The sequence below is a fragment of the Python bivittatus genome, unplaced genomic scaffold, assembly GCF_059951505.1.
Source record: "Python bivittatus isolate LINGU-HERP-01145 unplaced genomic scaffold, Pbiv_v1 ctg000480_np1212, whole genome shotgun sequence".
NCBI lineage: Eukaryota > Metazoa > Chordata > Lepidosauria > Squamata > Pythonidae > Python > Python bivittatus.
The window spans coordinates 102,075,986-102,092,965 of record NW_028277075.1 but is presented as its reverse complement, the minus strand read 5'-3'; the positions used below and the strand labels follow the sequence as shown (position 1 = coordinate 102,092,965).

Genomic DNA, 16,980 nt, shown 5'->3' with positions numbered 1-16,980 from the left:
TAGAGCTACAAGGCAGCTTTTAAAAGGCAGCTGGGTAAATTTTCTGCCAAGGGAATGCATGAAGAGAATACCCAACACGAGAAGCAGGCAGGGCTTAAAATGGAAAGAAAAACGGAAGCAAAATCGCTAGCTAAACTACAGAGTAAGAAGGGGCGGGGGGGAAGAGAGAGAAACTTTGGGGGAACCGAGAGGAAAGAAGAACCGTCGTATTCATGTGGCTTGGAGCAAAGGCAGAACAATACACTTAAGAGCGTCGGCGAAAAGTTGCAAGCTCGGCTGCTTAGCGGGCGAGTTACAAAGGCAAGAAGAAACTTACGAAGCCCCCACCGAGATCGGCTACGCGCTCCGACCGCCCTGGAGCAAGACCGAAACTCCGACGCGCCGCCCAGGAACAGAGTGAACTTCCTGCTGAGCCGCCGCCGCCGCCGCCGCCATGTGATCAGCCGCGTGAAGCCCTGCCAGCTCTCGGCAGCTGGGCTGGCTCAGCGGGGGCGCGGACCTCGGCCTTGCGGGCCTCCCCCGGGCTTTCTTGGTTTCCCCGACGGGCTCCTCCTGCCTGTCCTAGTCGGAGACAGAGGCCAGTGGGTTGTCCTCGCAGCTTTCACTCTCTCGCCGTCTTGCCCCGTCCGGGCAGCGCGGTGCAGGGGGTCTTTTCCCGCCCGGCACACCGCCTGGAGAGAAGGGGGCGGCGGGGGCTGCTGCCTCCCAGGCTTGGGCGAGCGGGGAGCGAGGGAAGATGACGGCAGGTCTAACTCCTGCCCGTGGTAGCCCGCCCGCTTCCCTGGCACGTAACGCAGCCGGGAGAATTGGGCTGCTGCGCCCAGTCCCAGCCGCTGCACCGCCTAGCGAGGGGAAGATGCTGACAACAGGAAGGTCGTCGGCCTGCGCTCCTCCTCGCCGCTGCCTTCTCCGTTTCCCTCACGAGAGAAGCTCGTATCCCCTTTGGCCGCTCTCAGAATACAAGGTCGGAAGGCCACCCGGAAATCCTCCAATGGTCCCCTAGGCTATACCAACCCCTACCCTGGAAGAAAACACAACACAACACAACACGGTTATTGTATTCCGGAAGGCCAACGCATTTCACTTCAACTGAGATGCTGCTTTATCATCCAGTCGTGTATGGTGGTTGGGAGGAGCAGAGCCCAGTCTTGTTCAACATCCAAAGGGCCAGAGGGGGCAGTGACCTGGTTGACAGGTCAGGCTGAGCTGTTGTGGCAGCCTAGCTATTCATTTCTAAAGTAAGCTATTGTGAAGTGTCCACCACAATGGACAACTAGAGCCTTGTGTACATAGAAGCTGTACTTGTCCTGACGATTATTTGCTACACCTACCCTATCTGGGCTACAAAAATCTGGATGATCACTAAATAGCAGCAAATGGGTAGACGTTTCTGTATGTCTGCTCTCACAGAGCAGTTCTTGGAATATTTGCAGCCAGGTTATGAAAGATGTAGTGTTTGTATCGTGCATCTGTTGTTAACTTATCCCAGATTTCTGGGTTTGGACCTCATATTGAACCATAAGTTGATATTGAACGTATACTGAACCATGGGGTGGGGGTGGGGTACGTGTAGGGGCTGTACATTATGCTAGACTGAGATGTGGCTGACTAGTTTATGATTCAATGTGTTTTGCAGATGCAGTTCAATAGATGAACACTTACGAGACAATAACTGCTGATATTTCCAGTATTTTCCATTAATTAACTAGTCTGGTGTCTGATACTGGCTTACTTGTTATACTTTAATTGTAACAAAGACTAAACATTTGGACTGTGCTTTGTATGATAAGTTTATTTTATCATATTAGTGGCTAAATATTTGGCTTCTGCAACAGATATGTAAAAGATAAGTGAAAGTGGTTCTGATCCCCTGTAAAGCTAGTTACATTGTGTTTGCAGGAAGGAGGAAAACAAGATGGGGCACAGACAAATTCATTTGGAAGTAGCTGTGCTTAATGGAGCACACTTCCATATAGGCTTTGCAGCCTGCCTTGCTTGCTGCAACAGAATGCTGAGAGAGAGAAAATCTTTAGCACAAAGGCAAAATTGGTCAGCCGAGCCCATCTTGATTTGCAGATCTTATGTGGCCTAAGTGGAACAATCCTGTTCTGGTGATCTAAGCCCATTTCTCATGTTCTGCTGCAGAAAACAGGAGGTTGCAGCTGATGCCATCAGAACAAACAAGACCATATATAGATTTTGCAGAGATTCTTAATAAGGAAGAGAATCTTACCACAGGAGAAAAAAAACTATCCCCTATCAAAGTGTGCAGATGGGTATTTTTGCAAAAAAAGGAAGAAACCTTGGTGTGTTATCACAGAGCTGAGATGCCGGATAGATTATATATAATTATGCATTTATATAATGATTACATATATTATTGCAAGGTATTGTACAAATGTTAAAAGCACTAAACCTATAGCCTGGAATAATTAAAAGAACTATCATGTATGAACTAACTCTATTTAGGTAATAGGTCTATTGTGAAAAAAGTGACCAGCAGATTATGTGAACAGCATATCTGCATTTAATTTAGGCACTTAGACTGTAGCACACATAGAGAAGAGAGAGAACTTTCAATGCCACCCCCTACCAGCACGGGATACTTCTAGATGAGGCTTTTCTTGTGCAGTTACCCTACCTTAAACACAAAACTGTATAGGTGAATCTGAATGGATATTGTCCAAATTAATGGGTGGGAGACTTCATTCTGTATGGATAGAGAAACCATATTCACCTATTCATTGGGATAATTAAAGGCCCACCTGATTGTTCCACTTCCTTTAGACATTCGCTTTATATCAGCGTGGAAGAACTTTTCTATTGTATCATTCTTTGAAACACCCTCTGCTTAGAAATTGAGCATATGCCAACTTTTGCTATGGTTGAATAGCAATTGCTGTGAAATGAAAATCCGTTTATTTACCCCCAGCATTTGAGAGCTCATGATGGCATAGCTGAACCAGTTAACAGCCATTGTTTTATTAACTATTTTATGTATTCTTGCATTATTTTAATGTGTTTCATCATATTTCTTAAGACCTTGTTCAGTACCAGGAGAATTGTTGCATAAGAGGTAATAATATTTAGAATACATTTTTAAAAAGCTGATTGGCTGTTTTCACAGAACTTCCCTGGTCTTTGCTGATATTCCTGTTGCCACAGTTTTTCATGGCTACTCAAGAAGTAAGTTCCTCTGTTCAGGGAAGGGTAATGCCCAAGTTTAGATTAGTGGTGAATGGAGGTTATTTTTTTTTTCTAGCTCTTTTTATCTGTTCCTGCCCATGTCCTTCTTGATATTCATGTAGCAAAATAAAAAAGTTAGATGATTTTCCTTGGGCGACTGCTAGGATAAATCTTTACCTGGGAATAATGCATATAATTTAATACTGGAAAATTTTCTAAGGAAACAAATTTGAGTACCACATGAAATGGTACTGCTTCTAATGGGCTGGGCCTACTGCTTTTATTCTGATGTTGTTAGCACTGAAATACAGTTTCCTTTCCAAACTAAGCCATCATTATAAAATGTTGACGCATTGTTGTGCCCAGCATAATAATGATTGAATAATAATAATAAATTAATAATCTATTAATCTGAGTGCTTAGGAGGATTAGTAAAGATTTGAAATTTCATTTTAAGACAGAGGCAGAGGAAGTTCGCATTGCAGATAGAAGATACATTGGATAGGAGAAGGAATTGGTGCCCTCATGAACAGAAATACAGTTTAAAGAAACGTGGGTTAATTCAGGCATTCTGTTTTGTTTTAATAAGTTGTGATGCTTTATTTGGGGGCATTTTGTTGAAGAGCAGTCCTAGATTTTTATCAGTAATTCCAATTGCAGTGTTAATATTTTTATTTTTTATAAAATTATAAAAGGGCAGAAGAATCTCAGATAGCCCAACTGTAATTATTTAAACTGAAGCATGTAAAGGAAGTAGGCCATAAATATAAAGTGAATTATAAGATCCACACCCTTTTTTAGTATTTAGATTTGATGCAGAGTACATACCTTCTAACTTCATATCTTAGCAGCAGCAGCAGTCTTTGCTTTGCAGATTATTCAAGTCATTTTGCAATGCACCTTTTTAGTCTGCTTCCATTCCTATTTTGCTCTCAGAAAGTTTCCTCAATAGGAGCTTAGAAGTACAGCTCTATCTTGTTTGGGTAATGACTGATGTTAGCTGGGAACTTCCACTGAAAAATCCCCCACTTGAGACTTCCTTGTATGTAGCCACAGAGAGCTGATCATTATAAATTGCACTCTCTCTAAATCAGAATTTAAAGTGAAAACAAAATGTAAACTAGCCGTAGAACTTTAATATCCTGTTGATAACGCCATGCACTACTCTAAAGCTTCTGTGAATGTGAGTTGAAGGTGAAGATGTTGAAAGATTTTTAATTACCAGGGACTCAGGAGTATGTTATAAGACTTATTTGGGCCAAATGTATTTGATAGATTATGAAAAATAACCACAAACATCTTCTGGGGACAGATCCACAGTTTGTTCAGATTTGGAAGGCTACATATAGGTTACGTGTATTTTTTTAACATGGAATGCTCACCCTCCTTTCTTGGAAAAAATTTTAGACTGAAAAGGAGTTGCCACTCTCACATTTTGAAAAGTGGTGTTGCACACTCTGAATCACCTTTTTGTGGTGGAATCTGAGCCACTCCATGGCCATAAGTCAGGTGGCAAATCTGAATGGTACCCAGTCTGGATAATTGGAAGTTTCTGTAGCAAAAGTTCTGTATGAGCCTTTGAATTGGTTATAGTGTAGTAAATTAACACTTCATTCTTTTGTGCTTAGCTCAAAGCCATTGCAAGATTCTAGGGTAAAAGGACTGATATATAACACTGAGGTGCACCCTTTTGCAGAACATTAGAATGTAAAATACAAATCCAGTTACAAATTTAAAAACATCAGTTAATCAAATTATAAACAACTAATGCAGTAGATTATCCTAAAGCAAAATCTCAGTCCAGTGAATCAACAACTATTTTAAGAATAGCTTTTGCGTGAATTTGAACAGCTGCAAATAAAACAATGGAGCTACTGTTTGTATTTTTATTGTGTTGGCCAATAAGAAAACATTTTTTTTTCCTGGAAAAGACTTCTCGTCTGTATGAGTTAGAATGACTTAAGAAACTTAGTACAAGTTTCTAGAACAAAGGACAGAATAAAAGATATCAGGGAAAGTTTCTTAACTGCAGGGATCCACAAATACACAGCCTGTATCAACTATATCAATTGTATCATCCATCATCATGGTAGACATAATTCATAAACAGATGGCTGTAAAAGTTTATCTACACTTAGCCAAATGTGGAACGATGATACAGTCTATTTTATATAAGTTGAACCATTCAGAGAAAGTAAATTTAAAGTCATCAGCAGATCTGATAGTGTTTGGTCAGACACTCAGTCTTGAAGATGAGTGCCAGACAAAAATATAGGAGCCACAGAAATAGAATTACAGTTTTAAAAGCTGATGAGAGTGAAAAAAACCTCGATCTTTGGTATTTAGTAGCTTAAGATAGGAATAAATACTTCTTTTGATTTTCCCAGTTAACTGATGATTTGGAGGACTTATGCAAGAATACAGTGTGTGAAGTATAATACAAATCCTGTTGCGTGAGCAGAAATCCTCTTGCACAATGTTGAATATGCAGCTATATTTATAATATTACTATCATGTTGTTTATACCAAACAGGAAACATGAGGTTTTAAGTTCATATATTGAATAGTTGTTCGTAAAAATGTAAGAATTTGATTTCCAGCCCCTCCATAGCAGATTTGGGGGGATTTTTTGGGGGGGCAGGCCTCCGTAGTCTGGAAGACTTTAGAGAACATTCTGTGGAACTAATTAATGGAACCATGAATTGGATCAGATTGCCTGACTATTATAGTCCTATCGGTGCTAACTTCGGGGTGTGCCTCATTGAACCTGCTTAATAAAACTACTTCTTCTGCATAATTTCTGGATATTATTAGCAGAATATTATATAGAAAACATAGTACTAATTACTTAAATGAAATGAAGAATTTCCTGCAAATAATTTGTGGAGAAATTAACTCTTGTGTCATTGCAACTGAATTAGAATTGATCTCAGTGCATGAACACTGCAGGGGACATCCATTTCAAGCCCAAATCCCCCCTCCCCAATTCCTTCCAGTCACTATGGCAAAATAGTACCTTTTGTTATGACTGAAAAATGTGCTTTGAGTTGAACGTTTATGTCTTTGAGACTATGGTGGAATGGATAATTTATGTTTATTATTTTTGTAGTCAAAAGCTACCCTGCAAAAAGGACTGAATCAAAACAATCCCTACCCCAACTTTCCTTGGTTTGTATATTTGTTTATAGCTATTCATGGTTACATGAACATCTTTTGATTTCTCTGCATTTCAGGCCAGTTCATAGTTCACTGATTTATATTTATTTATGTGTCAGATTTGTGTCCCACCTTTTATTCAGGAGCTCAAGCAACATGGAAGGGATTCTTCATTTTAGCTCACAACATTAAGTAGGACTTAAAGAATCCAACATCACCCAGAGACTTTCTATGGCTGAAGGTAGTCTTGAACCTTGGTCTTTCTCATCCTAGCTCATCCTAGTTTCTTGACCAGGCCTACCTTGAAGGGCTGACAGCTCCAATCATTCAGGGCATCATGACTGTTCTTTGAAGAGCAGTGAAGATGGGGAACTGTTTAGGCTACACATACAGAATGAGTTCATACATTGCACTGATATATGACTTGTTTTAACCATAATTTGTATGCCAATCATACTTATTCACATAGAACTCCAAACATACTCCTTGGTTTGCAGATCATTGTGGCTAATTTTGCACCATGTTCAAAGCCAGAACCCAACCATTGTGGCTCGGTGAGATGTTTGCTGTCGGAAAAGTGCCAACTAGCCAATGGGTGGGAGCCACCAACCCTAACGACTTGTGACTAGATGGTGAATGTATGGGCTAACTCCACTGAACTGCATAACTCATGAAGGGACCTGTTTTTTGTTTTGTTTTTTTTGCAGGATTAGATTTATAATGATTCTTTCACAGCTGTATCTTGAGATCTGGCATAGAAGGGAATAATATAAATGTAACAGATCATACCACACTGGCAGAGGTATCTCCTTCAACATACATGGGTGGGGGTGACAAGTATTAAATTAAAGATTTAGAATGGCAGTCTTCCTCTCTCTGTCTGTCTCTCTGTTAATAAAAGTAAAACCTGAAGGGGATGGGAAGAAATAAGTATTGTTCTACAAAAGCACCTGAAAGCAACTCCTAAATCTATCATTTCAGATAATAGTTCTTGGATTTATTTAACACTTTTGATGATGTTTCAAAATAAAACAATACTCCTGCTCCTTATATTGATGGGTGTAGAACAAGCCCTCTTTTGAAATTGTTTAAACATGAAAAATCTGTTTCTTAAAGATTTTTGAGTGGTTACTGCTTTTTTCTGTCTATTTGATTGCAACCGGATCATCAGGCTTACTGGCAATTGTTTAAGTTGGCAGGCAGCCCAATGTTGCAGTTCTTGTGAGGATTTAGGGTCTAGAAAATAGCAATATTTGGCTCTTTAGTGATAGGTCTCCAGAATAAAGACATTTTCTCCCCTGCCTCTGGTCATTCTGCAAGAGAGTATGATTCTGCAACATGACAAGAATGTAAACTTTCAAAGGAGCAGTGAGGATGGAAAACTGTTTAGGCCACAGAGAGATCCTGGTCTCTGATCCACATAGTCAGATGAAGTGGCAGTGACACTTTCCAAGGGTCAGATCTGAATGGTGGCAGTTGAGAAGGATACTCTCTCTTCTCCATCCCATGCTTCCATGTCTGGAAAAGCTCATGATGATACCTTCAAGAGGCAACAGTCATCTGATCCAAGGTGCTCCTGAACTTATTTAAGCGTTTTTTAAGGAAGTTTTTTTCTTCATTTCTTTGAGCTGGAGCTCAGGATAGCATCTGCATTGTCTAGAATGTGTGTTAAATGTTGATATGGCCTTCTTCCACATTCTGTGCAGCACAATAGACAAGTGCACAAGAGCCCTTTAATATCACAATCATGGATGAAAACACCGTTCGCCTTTGTAGAAGAGATGGCAACATGAAGGCATGTGATATGAAATGAAAGCAAAATCTAATTATGCTTTTTATTATTTATTAAAACATCTCTACTCCATAGCTCTACCAAATATTCACAAGATGGCTAACACACAAACACACATCCAATGCCATCATGAAATCTGGTAAATTGAAAACAAACCAATCAAAACATAATTGACTGACTTAAACCCATTATAAAGGCTTCTGGCTTTCTCAGTCACATTATAATCTTGCAGAAAAAAAACCTTCATGTTGTCATGAATGATTGCTTTGAGTTTATTTGCATAAGAGCTGCAATGGAAGCAGATTATCGAATAAGCCTCAACTTGTATATCTCGAGCAAATTTCTCTTGATTTGGAACGTGTTTTTGCAGGGGATATAGTCAGGCTGAACCACAGAAGAAATTCAGAAGAAATTTTTGAAAATGAAATGTCACTAGTGCATGATTTTTCCAATTGCTGTTATAACAGTTGGAAAGAAAAAAATCCGCAGCTTTTCAGACAAATTTTCTGAAATAAACATAATGCAATTTGCACATTTAATTTTCAGATGAACTAAAAAGAGAGTGGGGCTTTTCTAGAATTAGGTGATTCTGGACAGCAGGCATGGTGAATGCCAAGCTTATGTTCACTGCACAACAGGGCCATTGCAGCTTTGAAATTCCCCATCGTACCAGCTGCAATTTTACAGAGCCAAGACTAAAAACAGTTATGATTTGCCTCACTGCAACTGTGAGGAGGCTATGCAAAGGTGATTCACTGTGATGGTGATGTGCCATCTTTACCATTCCTGAAATATGCAAAACCAAAACAAAACTGGCAAACTCCAGCTCCATTCAGCTACTTGGCTGTTCATTGGCCCCGCCCATCAGAATCATAGTTATGCCATAGCAACCTGGGCAGTGGAGTCAGATCATTGGTCCCTCCCCCTGGCTGTCTGGAGCTTGCCAAGTTGCGTCCTGAGACTCTTTCCCAGCTCTGCCTGGAGGAGCAGGTAGGGAGAAGAGCACTGAGTTCCATTAAATATTTAAAGAGGTTTGCTGGTTGCTGTCTGTTTCCTGAGCACAGTTCAAAGTGGTGCTGTTGAGCTTCAAAGCCCATATGTCAGGGCAACCAAGGAACTCACGGGATGGCTTTGGGCCAGTCCCTTCTCTTAGCCCAATCTATTGCAGAGCGGTATTGTAGGAATAAAGTTAACGGTGATTTCCTTCAGCTTCCTCAGTATAGGTGAGAAATGATGATGATGACATTGATATTGATAGCAGTAATGGAAATGGTCTTTTCCTTGGTGGCATTTAACTTATGGAACAGGGCTGTAAAAGTTAAGGGAAGTTTTACTGCAGTGTTGTCTCTGAGTGCAAGAACCCAAACCATCAAAATAAAGCCAACCTAGGACATATATGAGAGCCAGGGGGATGTAGGGGTTGAGAGGTTGGACTAAGAGCAAGGAGACCCAGGTTTTAGTCTGCTCTCCGCCCCAGGTGGCTGGGTGACTTTGGGCCAGGCACACTCTCTCAGCCCAAACTATTTGACAGGAAGGTTGTTGGGGGGAAAAATAGGAGAGAGTGCTATACATGCTACTTGGAGCTTCCGAATGACAGACAAAATATAAATCAAATACATAAAAATAGAAATAAGAAAGTGGGAGGATTAGAAATATTTTCCTGTCCTGACCCAATTCATACTTCTTGGACTAATGGGCAGATTGGAATGTATTATCTTTTGGATTTCACACTTTTCTGAATTTTACAGTAATATTCTTTTCTCAAAACAAGCACTAAAATGCATTAAAATCTATAATGTACTCTAAATTGCATTTAGAGATGTATACATTTTGATAACGTATGTTTAGAAATTCATTTTGTGTATGAAAATATACTTTGTATAAAGGTATTCAAAATAAATATTTAAATACATTTGAAATTTAATACACTGTTAAATACGGGAATAGGTATCCATTCCTATATAAAATAATTACTGTTCTATTACGTAATTCCTCATGACCCAATCATTTTGTATTGCTAGTATTTATAATTAAAATTAGATGATGTGTGATTGTCTTTTGCATTAATTATCCTTTGCATTTTTTGGTGGTGAATAATTCCATAATTGCGCCTTTTCCTAGTAAAGTATGTTGTCCTTATCTCTGCTAGTCCAAGGGATAGATGAGATTAAAGTTTAGTACAGATGAAAAAATCCCAAAGAGTGAATGAGGTCTAAAGCAAGAGGCTAATTGCTACCGATTAATTGCATTACTTTTTCCACTACTATTTCCGGTTTAAACCAGCCATAGGGGAAGATGCCATCTGGACAAGCCCTTAGTAAATGAAAAACGTGTGTGCATGCTCTCTCTCTCTTTCTCACACACACACCAGTTTGCTTGGCACAGGTTCAATTTCTTTTATTCACCAGCTGCTAAGTCATTTTCATATATCTTGCGGCTTCTTTCAAATGAAAACACACCTGTTCTTCTAACACTGTACCCATTTTCTGTTGGCTGCCTGCTCATAAGAAATCCAAGATCATTTTTATAAGAAGGATTGTCTGACAATTTCTGAATTTGTTATCATTTAAAAGAGCTTTGTGTTGAAATTTTATGAGTGGTACCGGCAGGGGCGGGGGAAGCAAGAAAGGTATAACTTTAGCTTATACAGTTTAGTCTGCAGATCTAACCTGAAAGCAAATAAGAATTCTCAGGAATACCTGTTTGAAGGTGCAACGTGGATTAAAGGACTGAAAAACGCCCCCCCCCCCGAATTGGTAGTTGTTTCACTGATGAAACTCATCCTAGGCATGCACCTGAAAGTAAGTACTTTTCCTATTCATAAGACATACTTCCAAGTAAAGACTGAGAATCAGATAGCACTTTTCTGTGTGGAAGTAAACTTAGCATATTCATTCTGACTTACATTAACGAATTCTATTGGCATTTGAAATTATAGCCATATTTTTTTCTTACACCTGAAATTAAATCTTCTAGCAGGGCAACTGGCAATAGAGCAGCTACTCATGGAGCACACGCAAAAGCACTCTGTAGATACCGCTACGTACAGCCAGGAGACACAGAATACCAAGCAGTGAGAAAAGAGAAAGCACAATTGTGTAGCGTGTGCTCATGCTCCAGATATGTGATTTTTAAAAATGATTTGAATGGAAACATCATGGAAGGCAAGCCAACTTCCCATCCAAATCTTCTCAGAAGATACTCCTTACAGTTCGTTTGCACCCTTTCCCAGTCATCCTAAGATAAGCAGTTGCTTACTAATCCTGGCATTTGCTCTCAAGGCAGTTTATGAGATTAAAAAAAAAAAAATTCCAACCATTCATGTTACAGCCCAACAGCGGGTGACCAAGCAGATTATAATAACTATGAGTATATAGAAACTGCATAAATAATTTCAGGCAATACCCATCAGCCATTTCTTCAGACAGGCCTCGAGAAAAATCCCCCTTCCTCAGGGTGAAGCTGTTGTGTTGGCTCTTGAGCCTGGTGGCTTGTCCTACTCCCAGTTGTCTCTTCCGGTGACAAAGGGGGCAGGGGGATACCATCTCCAGCTTTTCTTTTTTCTTTGGCATGATTTTCAGCAGGGTGATATCAAAGACACCCTCCCCCTGCCCCCTGCATTTGGCAGCCCTTCTTCTTAAGGGTGATACGAGCGCCTGACTATCTTTGTTAGAAGGGAGATGTTGCTCTCCACCAGCCACTACAGTTATCCCAATTCCCTCAGTGTCCAGTTTCCTAGAATTTACCAGTAAAATTGGGGAAAAGGGCACTATCCCTAGAATGTGAGATGTTACAAATGCACTCAGGGAGTCCTAGATGCAATAAGAAAAGTATTACGGGGGGTGGAGGTAGGGGGCTGTAACTCTTCCTCTCTTAAAAAATATATTCATTATACTGTGTGAGAAAGGGAAGAATATCAACTTTCTGGAGACAGACTTCATCCACAATAATAGCACTGGTTAGGAATATTTGGATTCAGTCCCTTAACATGTGTTAGCTCTTGGGACCAGACTAACCTGGATTATATTTTGTGGCATGTGCTTGATGGAGGGATAGGTGGAAGGCTTTTCCTGTGCAACAGACTTTTCTACAGGTGGCATCTTCTCCTGCAAGTGGATCCGGGACCCGATACGTGCACCTTTCTGCAGACTGCTGATCCAGTTCAGTTGCAAACTCTTCTCTTCTTCTTCCTTGCCTCCTAATTTTGTGTCTTCTCTGCCTAGCTCTTAGGAAAGCTTTTAATTATGCTCGCGGTGTGCTGACCCTCATCCAATATATCCCAAGTGCCTACAATATCATTGTTCTGATATTTTCATTTTATGTATTTATTTGTTTTTCCTTTCCATCTTTTTTTTTAAGTTCCAATCTGCATTTCTCCCATCTGGTTAGTCCAGCACTCTTCTTAATTAGTAAAATGCCATCCTGTCAGATTCTCTTCTGCCAGGAAAGTCATTCAGTTACCAGATCACTTCTTCACCTCCATCATATATCAGAACATTTTAAAACTGAAACACATCATATTCTTCTCATGTGTGTGTGTGTGTGTATGTGAGAGAGAGAGAGAGAGAGAGAGAGAGATAGCAAAAATAAGGAACAGCGATACTAATTAAGAAGAATTTCACAGTAGTCTCAACTATCACAATCCTTGGAGTATAATACTTAAAAGTATAATACAATACTTACTTGCACTCCATTTCAAATAACCTTTATTTACAAATTACAACAAATGCAATAAACAAAAATAACTTCCTTTTCATTCCCTGCCCCCATCACACCATTATCTATCTTCATTCTTCTATAGAGTAATGTATATTCCAAAGAAATAGTCTTAAATGGTAGGTGAGATATAACAAAGGAATGGGTGTCATTATAGTTCATTATTATAATTATTGCTGCTGTTATTGTTGTTTTATTCAGTTCTTCCCTTAAAGAGTCACTTAAAGAGAACATGTTGGCTATTAAATCAGAAGCCTTATGTTGAATGTATCAGTTATATTACAAAAACATAATTATTTTCCTTCCATCTACCAATTACACCAAATAGAATGCCAACCATTTTCAAATTACTGGATGAGAGAAGTTTATTTATTCATAAACTGAAGAAATAAAACTTCAGCCAGTCAAACAGCCCAGCATATTGGAAAAACAAAACAATCCTTCTAAAAAAAAGCCTATTAATCTTATAATAAAGTGATAACACCGTTGCAAACATATGGGGGCATATGGGGGCCATTCAACTGCTCTGTAAACAATTTGCAAAGGAATTGGGAAATCAGGCTTAAGAAGTGAATTGGGTCTTCTTCTATTAACTGTTGTGGCCTGCCTTAACAGGAAGGGATGATTAACTTTTTTTTTCTTAACCTTTCCATAAAAGGTAGATGGCCATCACCACCTGACCTTGGCTGATTTCAAAAAATGAAGCAGAGCCAGGCCTGGTTAGATGGGAGAAATCCTACTGCTGGAGGCTAGACTGGGAAATAAAGAAACATCAAAAAAGAATTGATTGACAAACTTATATTGCTGCCAATGAAATGAATGTGTCCATGAATTCACCAGCAATCAAGCTTGACTTGAAGAAGACTTTATAGTTAACTTGAAGAAGACATGTTACTGATCATATCAACATCCACTTGATCTAATAAAAAGCGGACCCTGAACATGCAGGAAAAATGCTAGGAAGGAAAAAAAATGTTACTGATCATATGAAAATCATCAGTAGAAAGAATATGCTATTTCCAGTCATTAGAGAATAAACATTAGTAGGCCTTAATTCAGAGGGCTAATTTAGGCTTTACAATTAAAATCTTAAAATAAACTCACCTATTTTCATCCATAAAGGAAAAAAACCCATCTTTATTAGGACTAAATTGTGAACATCTAAATTTATCTAGATTTATCATCTCCAGATTTCTTCTTCAGGAAAGATATCACACAAATGGGACTTACCAGGGTTTCTAACCTTTTTGCATCTGGTGACAGCTTTAGTGGTTAGAGGCCCCAAATGGCTTCTGTGAGTAATTGTGTCCATTTTTCCAATTACTAGTGAGATGGGCAGCATTCACAATGTACTCATTGCATAGAAAAGCAAATTGGAGAAGCTAAAAGACAAGCAATTTGTAACTGAGCCCTAATACAAGCAGCTGGCAGGATGTGAGCTGTACTTTATTTGTTACAAGTGTTTCTAGGCCCACCCAGGAGCCAATACAGGATGCCCTAAATGAAGGTCTATTCATCAAAGAGATTCCTTTCTTCTTTCCTTTGATTCTAGCTCCCTTTGCACTGCTACGTGTACAGGTTGTCACTTTTGCAATGTCCTGGCCTTTGTTTGCAATTGGGAAGGCCTACAGCAACTGCACATTAATAGATTGATATAGACTAGAGTAACACGTTGCACTAAGACATGGTTTGCTTAAGTGGCAGGATTTCTACACCACATTAAGCCATTCATATGGTTCACAAACTGCATTATGACATAATATGTGAACCCAGCCATTGGTTTCACTTAGCACTAATCCGGAGTTGGCCAATGTTTTGGGCAGGGGAATGGCAACTCATCGTTTCAATTGGCCAGTGCAGCTCTAGAAGGTGTTAGGTAGCCTCTACAATGCCCACCCCTATCCAAAACCTCTTTATTTAATTAGCCAGATTACACTTAATGCTAAGCTACAAACCACAGACCACAGTAGCTGGGTTCCCATGTTGCACTAAGCCCAAACTAAAGAAGTCATCTTATAGCATAGTTCCATATTTGAAACAGCCAGATTGGTGCAGCCCCCTCATATATAACACTATGGAATTTCCAGGTAAACTGGCCATCCATATTCATCTTTTTCACCCTCTAGCCTTTCTAAAAGGCATCACAAAAAGTATGATCTGCTATTTTTAATCTAGATGGGACCAGGTACAAAACAAAGCTGAGCTTAACCCAAGACACAAGTAGTCTATGGTTCAAAATGTAGCAGCTGAAGCTATTGCTATGAAAATACACCAGTGTGTCTTTTTATCATCGCTGCTAGACAGCACATTTCCTTCTCCAACATTTCTAATTTGGTAAGGTGCACATGATGTCTGAAACATAAAATGTACAGCAGAACACTTTGAATACAATGTTTCTCTGTAAGAAGAAAAAGAAGCAGTTCTGTGTCCTCTTGGTTTTGCCCAGGGCATGTAGAAGATGAGAGGAAACATCTTCTGTTGGAAGATCTCTGTGGAGACAGCAGAGGACTTTTGAGTCCCTGTGATTTTCTGACTAGGCCTCAGGCTGCTGAGGAGAACTGTAGTTACAGAAGCCAGGTTAGCTTGTGTTTCTCTCTAGCCCAGTGTTGTCCAAACTTGGCCACTTTAAGATGAGTGGACTTCAACTCCCAGAATTCCCCAGCCAGCCATGCTGAAAAATCCGCACAGGGAAAGATAGGGTAGCTTTTCTTTAAATACCGTATGTTGCTGTTAGAACTGGAACCTTCTAATTAAATATTCTTCAGCCTTCTTCTACTTGGGCTTTATTCATAACACAATAAATAGAAATTTCTTCCCTCACCCACCAGGCATTGCCTGAATCGGGAAATTGTCCCGTTCTCTAGTTTAGCCCCTAAATTTGCTCTCCAGTCGACACTGGAATTTTCACTCTTGGTGATAGTGGTGGGTTTTACAATGGGAAGGCAATTCAGGGAAATGGGCAGGGCATACAAGTAAATTAGGTCCTTTGGGATTCTTTTTTTTCTGGGAGTCAGGTTTCTCTTGGTTTCCCCTTTATATAGCATAAGCCTATTTTAGCACTTCTTCCACAGTGTTTGAATCTTTCTTGCCTGAAAATGGTGTGAAATCAAATCATCATTTTTCAGCAATTACAGTTGGTACAGGCTTTGGGAATTAAACAAAAGGGCACCGAGCGCTGCATATTAGGACAGCAGAAGCTGACTTTGGTCAGTCACCTTGCAGCCTCACCTTAGCATCTTCCACCACTTGCAATAGCCAGAAAAGACTTCTACCTGGGCACAAAACACACAGAGAACCTCTTTTGGCTATTGTGAGTGTCAGAGGAGGCTGTGGGATAAGAGAGAAGCAAGCAGTGTGGCTGTTCGGCATCCAGCCTCTTCAAAGGAGTGCTTCACTCAAATCTTTGTAGAAGCAAAAGAGCCCTTCAAAGAGCTGCACTGCCCATTTCTATAGCAGAAGAACAATAAAGTGAGTTTTCTGGACCATTCCCCAAGCCAGCATTTCCTTCTCTAAGAGTCAGAGGGCTGCAAATTGGCCTTCTGACTTTCTGGAGGGCTGCAGAAGGCCTAGATCATCCCAGAAGGGGCAGGCTTGCATTTTTGGTGGGGAAGGAAATGGTGGGAAAGGGATCAGGAAGGCAAACTGCTTCCATTCCCAAACGTTATCTCCCATTGTGTGAAGGATGTCTGAAAGTCATGCCACTGATTTTTAGCACTCCAAGAGTTGAATTTCAACAGCATGGTTTTGGCTGTTTCTTAGAGTTTCTGGGAGTCTTCTGCTGAAAGTTGGCCATTCTGCCACCAAATTCCAGTGGTACAGTTTTGGGGTGCTGGAGGCTGCAAGTGATCCATGGGCCACAGGCTCATATTACCAGATAATGGTCAAGGTGTTGGACTATGACTGGGGAAACACAGGTTCAAGTTTACCTTCAGTCATGGAGACTCAGTGAGTGATTTGGGGCCAGATTGTTGTGGGGATAAAACAAAACAAGGACCCACATAGGCTACCTTGAGGTTCTAGAGAAAAGGTGAGATCTTAATCTAAACAATAGTAGTAACAATGACAGCAACAACAACAAGAGTGTAGTGTTGCCTTAATAGTTGGAAGAAAATACGGGCACCATAAATCTC

The 16,980-nt window shown here is 40.1% G+C and overlaps 1 protein-coding gene across 6 annotated transcripts in view; it reads right to left on the bottom strand.

Annotated features, from left to right (window-relative positions):
- The window catches only part of TANK (TRAF family member associated NFKB activator), a 43,336-nt gene extending 39,304 nt beyond the window's left edge, over positions 1 to 4,032 (bottom strand). The window contains exon 1 of one of the 6 annotated variants that reach the window (XM_088146643.1): positions 4,015 to 4,032. The gene's annotated coding sequence lies outside the window, so the exon portion shown is untranslated. Of the gene's footprint in view, positions 1 to 316; positions 983 to 4,014 lie in introns of those variants that run through there. The other 5 variants (XM_025166274.2, XM_007427566.4, XM_007427567.4 and 2 more) reach the window with 5 other exon arrangements.
- Positions 4,033 to 16,980: the final 12,948 nt, after the last annotated feature.